The sequence below is a fragment of the Salmo trutta genome, chromosome 10 (genome assembly GCF_901001165.1).
Source record: "Salmo trutta chromosome 10, fSalTru1.1, whole genome shotgun sequence".
Lineage (NCBI taxonomy): Eukaryota > Metazoa > Chordata > Actinopteri > Salmoniformes > Salmonidae > Salmo > Salmo trutta.
Window position 1 is genome coordinate 38,746,961 of NC_042966.1, and position 6,420 is coordinate 38,753,380.

General features: G+C 40.0%; 1 long non-coding RNA gene across 1 annotated transcript; it reads right to left on the minus strand.

The window, feature by feature from the left end:
- Nucleotides 1-1,062: 1,062 nt before the first annotated feature.
- LOC115201698 (uncharacterized) lies at nucleotides 1,063-6,420 on the minus strand. Its single transcript, XR_003879794.1, has 4 exons — nucleotides 6,196-6,420; nucleotides 1,519-1,634; nucleotides 1,279-1,375; nucleotides 1,063-1,187 (listed from the first exon to the last, which is right to left on the minus strand). It is a non-coding gene; the product is annotated as an uncharacterized LOC115201698 (long non-coding RNA).

Genomic DNA, 6,420 nt, shown 5'->3' on the forward strand with positions numbered 1-6,420 from the left:
CGCATTTTGCACTGCGGGAGCCCCCATCCACTGCGGAGCCCCTATCCACAAAGTATCAAAATACAGAGAGGTGTTGGTAAAGGTATTTTGCCCTGCTAATAGGCCATAATAGGCTATTATAATACTGTACATGGTGTCCAGGTCAGGATAACCCAAACATTTCTTTATTAAAGACTAATCAGAAAGAATGTTGGTACTTATTTATTTTGATCCAAAGCCATGAATGAGTGAGTCACTCAGCTTTATGTAGGTGCCCGGGCTATATGACTGTGCCATCAACTTGATAAATATAATGATATTTTGGAGGTTATTTTGTTTAAAAAAATGAAAGTGAGCAATTATAATCTGAATAAAAGCCAAAACATTTATTTCTGTTTTTAGAGGGAGAGAAACTCTGGGCCAATTGTATGCCGCCCATAGAGGCCAAAATATAGCCCTGCTAATAGCCATAATGGAGCTGTACAATGTGACCGTGTGTCTTTGAAAGAGTATTTTCCAGTAAGAAACAATTAGACAACTATGTTTCAATATTTCTGTAATTCAGTGATATTTATTCCCATAGTAATTCATTATGGATCCTTAACTAAAGAAACATCGGCATTTTGAAAGAGTATTTTTATCATTATTTGATTAACAAAAGCATAAAGATGCTGATGAAGAAATACAGTACTGTACAGTATATGCTTTTACATTTGGATAATAAAGCATTAAAATATTTTTGAAGATATAAGCCAGCTGCATTTGTTTATTGTGCTGTAGCAGAACAGCATAATGGTCCGGACGGCCCTTGCTGTATCTGGTGAGCAGTTGGTCAAGTTCTGTTGTCAGAAGAGGAATGGAAATGTCAGGTTGAAACGACGACCTAATGAACCCACCAGGTATGTTGACTCCGCCTGTCGGAGGTGGAGTTCCAGAGTTCACAGGTGTGCCTGGCATGGATTGTGACTCCATCTCGTTCCTCGCCCTCTTCAACGCGTCATTCTCCACCTGACTCTCCAACAATGCCGCCTGGCTCTGGACTAATGCATCAGCTGTCGCCCGTATCTCTGCCCTCCAATAATGTTTCTGTTCTGCTGGTCTGCCTTCAATGACTCGATCTCCCTCTTCAAAGTTTGAATCTGATCCATGTGCTCCTTCATCAGATGAGCAGAATGGTACCGCCAAGAGCCCCCATCGTTTACAGTGGCCTATGATAGAAACGGTAGATCAATTAAGAATTAAAAGTGACTCCAACACACATATGCTGCGTACACATTTTATAAATCTAGCAAAACTAACCGTTTTCTTGGCAACCATGCGTTTTTTCGGATCCGGCCCGTTGTCCAGCCCTTTGTCCACTGATCTCCACAGATGGTTGTCGGCATGTTTATATGCTCTGCAAAAACACATTCACGTTTTTAGTAGACAATCATTTTTTATTTAACCTTTATTTAATTATCGATTTTCTTACACAGTATGCCTACACATTGATAGGCTATATACTTTTTTTTTTAAGAAAATGCTCTGAAACCGAAATACCTTTAGTTCTGGTGATCCTCTCAGCTCCGGCTCATTTTCAAGTCCTCTCGTGGTTACGGTCCAAACCCTGGAACGGGTAGCACCATAGAAAGAAGCTGGTGGTTACAGTCCAAACCCTGGAACGGGTAGCACCATAGAAAGAAGCTGGTGGTTACAGTCCAAACCCTGGAACGGGTAGCACCATAGAAAGAAGCTGACTTGATGAAAACGATGTCCATTTCATCTGTTCTCTTTTGTCACAATGTCTTTTTTTGCATGTACGGGGATGTTCACACCTACAGTAGCCGGGCTATAAAGAGTCTATTGTCCTGCTAATCGGGCTACAAGTGTTTGAAAACCTGTTTTCAAAATGCCACCAGCTGTCCATCACTACTGTAAATAAAAACACAGCATCTTGTTTACATCTTTTTTTACATTCTTTATTGTAACCACAATGTCACAAATCATTTGTATCTACCTTTCCAATTACTTTTAGAGTTTGGGATTTACAAAGGTGCGATTTTCATGCCATTTTTTGTTAAATCCAGTTTGGATTAAAGTTTAAGTTTTGACTGACGCCTTTAGTGAGAGGTCTAATGCTTTAATAATGAATAATATCTGCACCTCCGAATTCATATCTAAGGGGTATTTTTCACGCCGTTATTAGTTCCATTGTTTTAGTTTGAACGTGCAGACTGGCACTAAGAACAACGGGAACGTTTCCCTAGTCAGCGCCATTATCCCCCTCACACGCCCACAGCTGTTTCAGTGGATACAGCTGGAGAACTGCAAGGCAATCCCATTGTGCGCCACTCGGGAGACATGACCAATATATATTGTCCTGCTAATAACAGGGTTAATAGTTTATCGGTGAGAATATCCAACAGGCTTTTATATCATTCTAAATTAATAATAATAATAATAATAAACGCTTTGTTTAAAAAAATATATTTTGGAGATGATTTTGTTTTCAAATAACATAAAATGAGTGAGAAAAAGGCCCTTCTTATATTTGGGGTGAGACATTGTTACTAATTTGTAAATAAAGCCAGTTTGTTATTTAGAATTATTTATTTCTGTTTTTAGAGGGAGAGAAACCAAAAACCTACAGTCATCTCATGGGTGTCCCAGTCGAGGCCGGCACAGGTATTGAACCAGCATCTGTAGCAACACAGCTTGCACTGCTATGAAGTGTCTTAGACCGCTGCACCACATGACCGGTGGGGAGTGGGCTACAGTACTACAGTAAGACCTAATAATCCTAACAAAATAAAATAATAAAAACCTTAGTGTAACAACAGTTTGAGAAAGTAATACTGAAGTCGTGCTCAATTATCAGTTTCTGTTTAGGTTTATGTCACCCATTCATTGTCAGTTAGAGACACAGTAGGACCCAAAAGCATAATCAGTGCTCTAACTCCCCCTTGCGCTGGTCTGGAGCAATGAAGTGGTGACGCAGGGTACCGTACTAAACCACAAATTACCTCTAAGCCCCGCAGCATAATCGCAAACTTTTAGTGGAGTAACCATTGTATCTAGGGTTACACACAGCAGTTTATTCTCTTCAACTTGCTCATTCGCCATATTATTCAATAATAGATCTAGATGAGGTTTAGGGTTGAGTGAGTGATTTGTCCCAAAAAGGATATTTGAGGATATTTGAGATATTTACCACCCATCTATTGCTAGTTACCCTCTAAAACTGTCTGGAGCTCTATGTTACGTGTGTCAGTTAATTATTTTACTGTCATCACTGACTTGTATACGGTTGATCCGTCAGCGTACATACACACACAGGCTTTATTCAAGGTCAGTGGAAGGTCATTAGTAAAAACAGAAAACAATAATGGCCTTAGCCGGCTGCCCTGCGGTACACCACACTCAACTGAACTTGTAAATAGGTAACTCTCAATCTACGATAAGGCAGAAAATGCAAATCCATAAGACCTACATTTCTTTCAGCAAAAGGTTATGATCAATGATATCAAAAGTTGCACTGAAAACTAACAAAACAGCTCCCACAATCTACTTATTATAAATGTATTTCAGCCAATCATTTGTGTCAGTGCCGAGCATGTTGAGTGCCCTTCCCTATGAGCATGCTAAAAATATGTTGTTAATTAGTTTTCTGTAAAATAACATTGCATTTGGTCAAAGACTATTTTTCTCAGAAGTTTGCTAAGCTCCGGTAACAGGCTGATTGACCGGCTGTTTGAACCATTAAAGGGTGCTTTGATTTTCTTGGGCAGCGGAATGACCTTTTCCTCCCTCCAGGCCTGAGGGGACACATTGTCTTCTAGACTTAAACTGAAGATGTGGCAAACAGGAGTCGCAATGTATTCAGCTACCAACTTCAGCAACTGACCATCCAGGTTGTCGGTACCAGGTGGTTTGTCCTTATTTATAGATAGCAACCATTTTTTCACCTCTTCCACGTCAACTTTGCGCAACTACAGTGCTTGTCTTTCATTATTTGGTCCATTATGTATGAATATGAAGGCTCAGCGTTTGTTGTTTGCATGTCATGCTTATGTTTGCTAATATTGTCAACAAAAAAGTTATTAAAGTGTCTGGCAATATCAAAGGTTTTTTTTTAATGAATAATCCATCTGCTTCAATGAAGGATGGAGCTGAGTTGCTTAGAATTTCATTTAAGGTACTCCAGAGCTTTTTACTATACTTTTTGTATAATTTATCTTGTTTTCCATTGGATAGTTTCTTCTTCTTTTTGTTTAGTTTAATTAAGTGATTTTTCATTTTTGTTTTTGACATTCTGCTGTGTTGTCAGACTTGCTGTTTCCTTTGCCTCATCCCTCTCAGCCAAACAGTTTCTATCCATAGCGATTTGACAGTTTTAACAGTCAGTTTCTTGATGGTCGCATGCCTATCAATAAACGGATAAAGCAATTTCATAAATGATTCAAGTGCGACGTCAGGTTGTTCCGCATTACACACATCAGACCAACAAATATTTTTCACATCTTTGACATAGGAATCATTGCAAAACCTCTTGTATGATCGCTTATACACAATTGGGAGAAGAGAGAATGAGAAGAGGGAAAAGAGAGGAGGAGAAGAGGGAAGGAGAAGAGAGAATGAGAAGAGAGAATGAGAAGAGAGAATGAGAAGAGAGAAGGAGAAGAAAGAAGGAGAAGAGAGGAGGAGAAGAGAGAAGAGAGAAGGAGAAGAGAGAAGAGAGAATGAGAAGAGAGAAGGAGAAGAGAGGAGGAGAAGAGAGAATGAGAGGCTTAGTTTTAATTAATGATCTACAGGTTGTGGTTAGGCTACGTGAGGAGGATGTTGTACATTCTACCACAGTCTACTACAGTCTGCTACAGTCTACTAGAGTCTAGTAGACTGAGACGGCCAGCTCTATGAAGAGTCTTGGTGGTTCCAAACTTCTATTTAAGAATGATGGAGGCCACTGTGTTCTAGCTGCAGAATTTTTTTGGTACCCTTCCCCAGATCTGTGTCTCGACACAATCCTGTCTCGGCGCTCAACGGACATGTCCTTCGACCTCATGGCTTGGTTTTTGCTCTGACATGCACTGTCAACTGTGGCACCTTATATAGACAGGTGTGTGCCTTACCAAATCATGTCCAATCAATTGAATTTACCACAGGTGGACTCCAATCAAGTTGTAGAAACATCTCTAGGATGATCAGTGAAAACAGTATGCACCTGAGCTCAATTTCAAGTCTCATAGGAAAGGGTCTGAATACTTATGTAAATAAGGTTTTTCTGTTTCAATTTTTTTTTTTTTTTGCAAAAATGTCTAAAAACCAGATTTGTTTTGCTTTGTCATTATGGGTATTGTGTGTAGATTGATGAGGAAAATGTTTTATTTAATCCATTTTATAATAAGGCTGTAACATTACAAAATGTGCAAAAAGTCATGGGGTCTGAATACCCTCTGGGGGTGACCTATAACCACTGCTACCACGAGGGATTGAGCAGACGCCCCTCGATGAGGAAATTACATCACACGGTTGTTGTGTCCACCCTGGACAGGCAGCAGTGTTCAGTGTTTCAAAGTTAAGCAACCGAGGTGAGAGAGGAGTCAGACACACACGCAGACACGCAGACACACAGACACGAACACAGACACACAGCCGCCTGGGTGAAAGATTGAGCATAGTAACCAGACCCGGCAGAGTCGTCACGGCGACCAGGCCGAAGGCGGCCACACATGGAATTATTTAGACATCCAATCAGAAGAAATCATTAAAGCGTGTGTGAACTGTGTAGACTGGGACAGTGCAGTTGGAGGCAATGGTGGTGGTGGGGGACGGTGAATGATTTATTCCCATTTTTACATAGCGTAATGAATAGAATGCACTGCTAACCAAATTAGGCATGCTTGAACGCATGACTAGAGAGAGTTCTTAAGCCCAATTCAAACAAAACTGTTTTTTTTTTAAAGCGTGCGACTGAGCATGCTCATGCTGGAAATGGAATGCATTTGAGAGCATCTACGGTATGTACAGTGTCATTGCGCTTCAAATTGGAAAGCTAGTCTATATTTTTCACATCTACGCGGAGCAATGCTGGTTAAAGTAAACAGATACATTTGTACAAAAGGAATTAGAGGAATTTTTATGATCTTCCCAATTCTAAGTAAATAAAAATGTATCAGGCCGCAAGCTAAGGGTTATCAGTCAAATAGGCTACATTTTTTTTAAACAATTGCTGCCTACCTGTGTTGATATCTATCATAGGCATATAGCTTAGGCAGGCTACAGCTGGAAAACTCCAGGACTCCGATTTCAAGAGAGAATACTGGTTATGTAGAAGAACAAGACTTGGTTGTTTTATAAACAACTTGGATTTATATAGCTACAACATCGTCTGTGAGATAGCAAAGCAACGACAGTTTAGCACCGGTACGGTGGCTCCTGTAGGACATCTAAGGTGAATAAAAA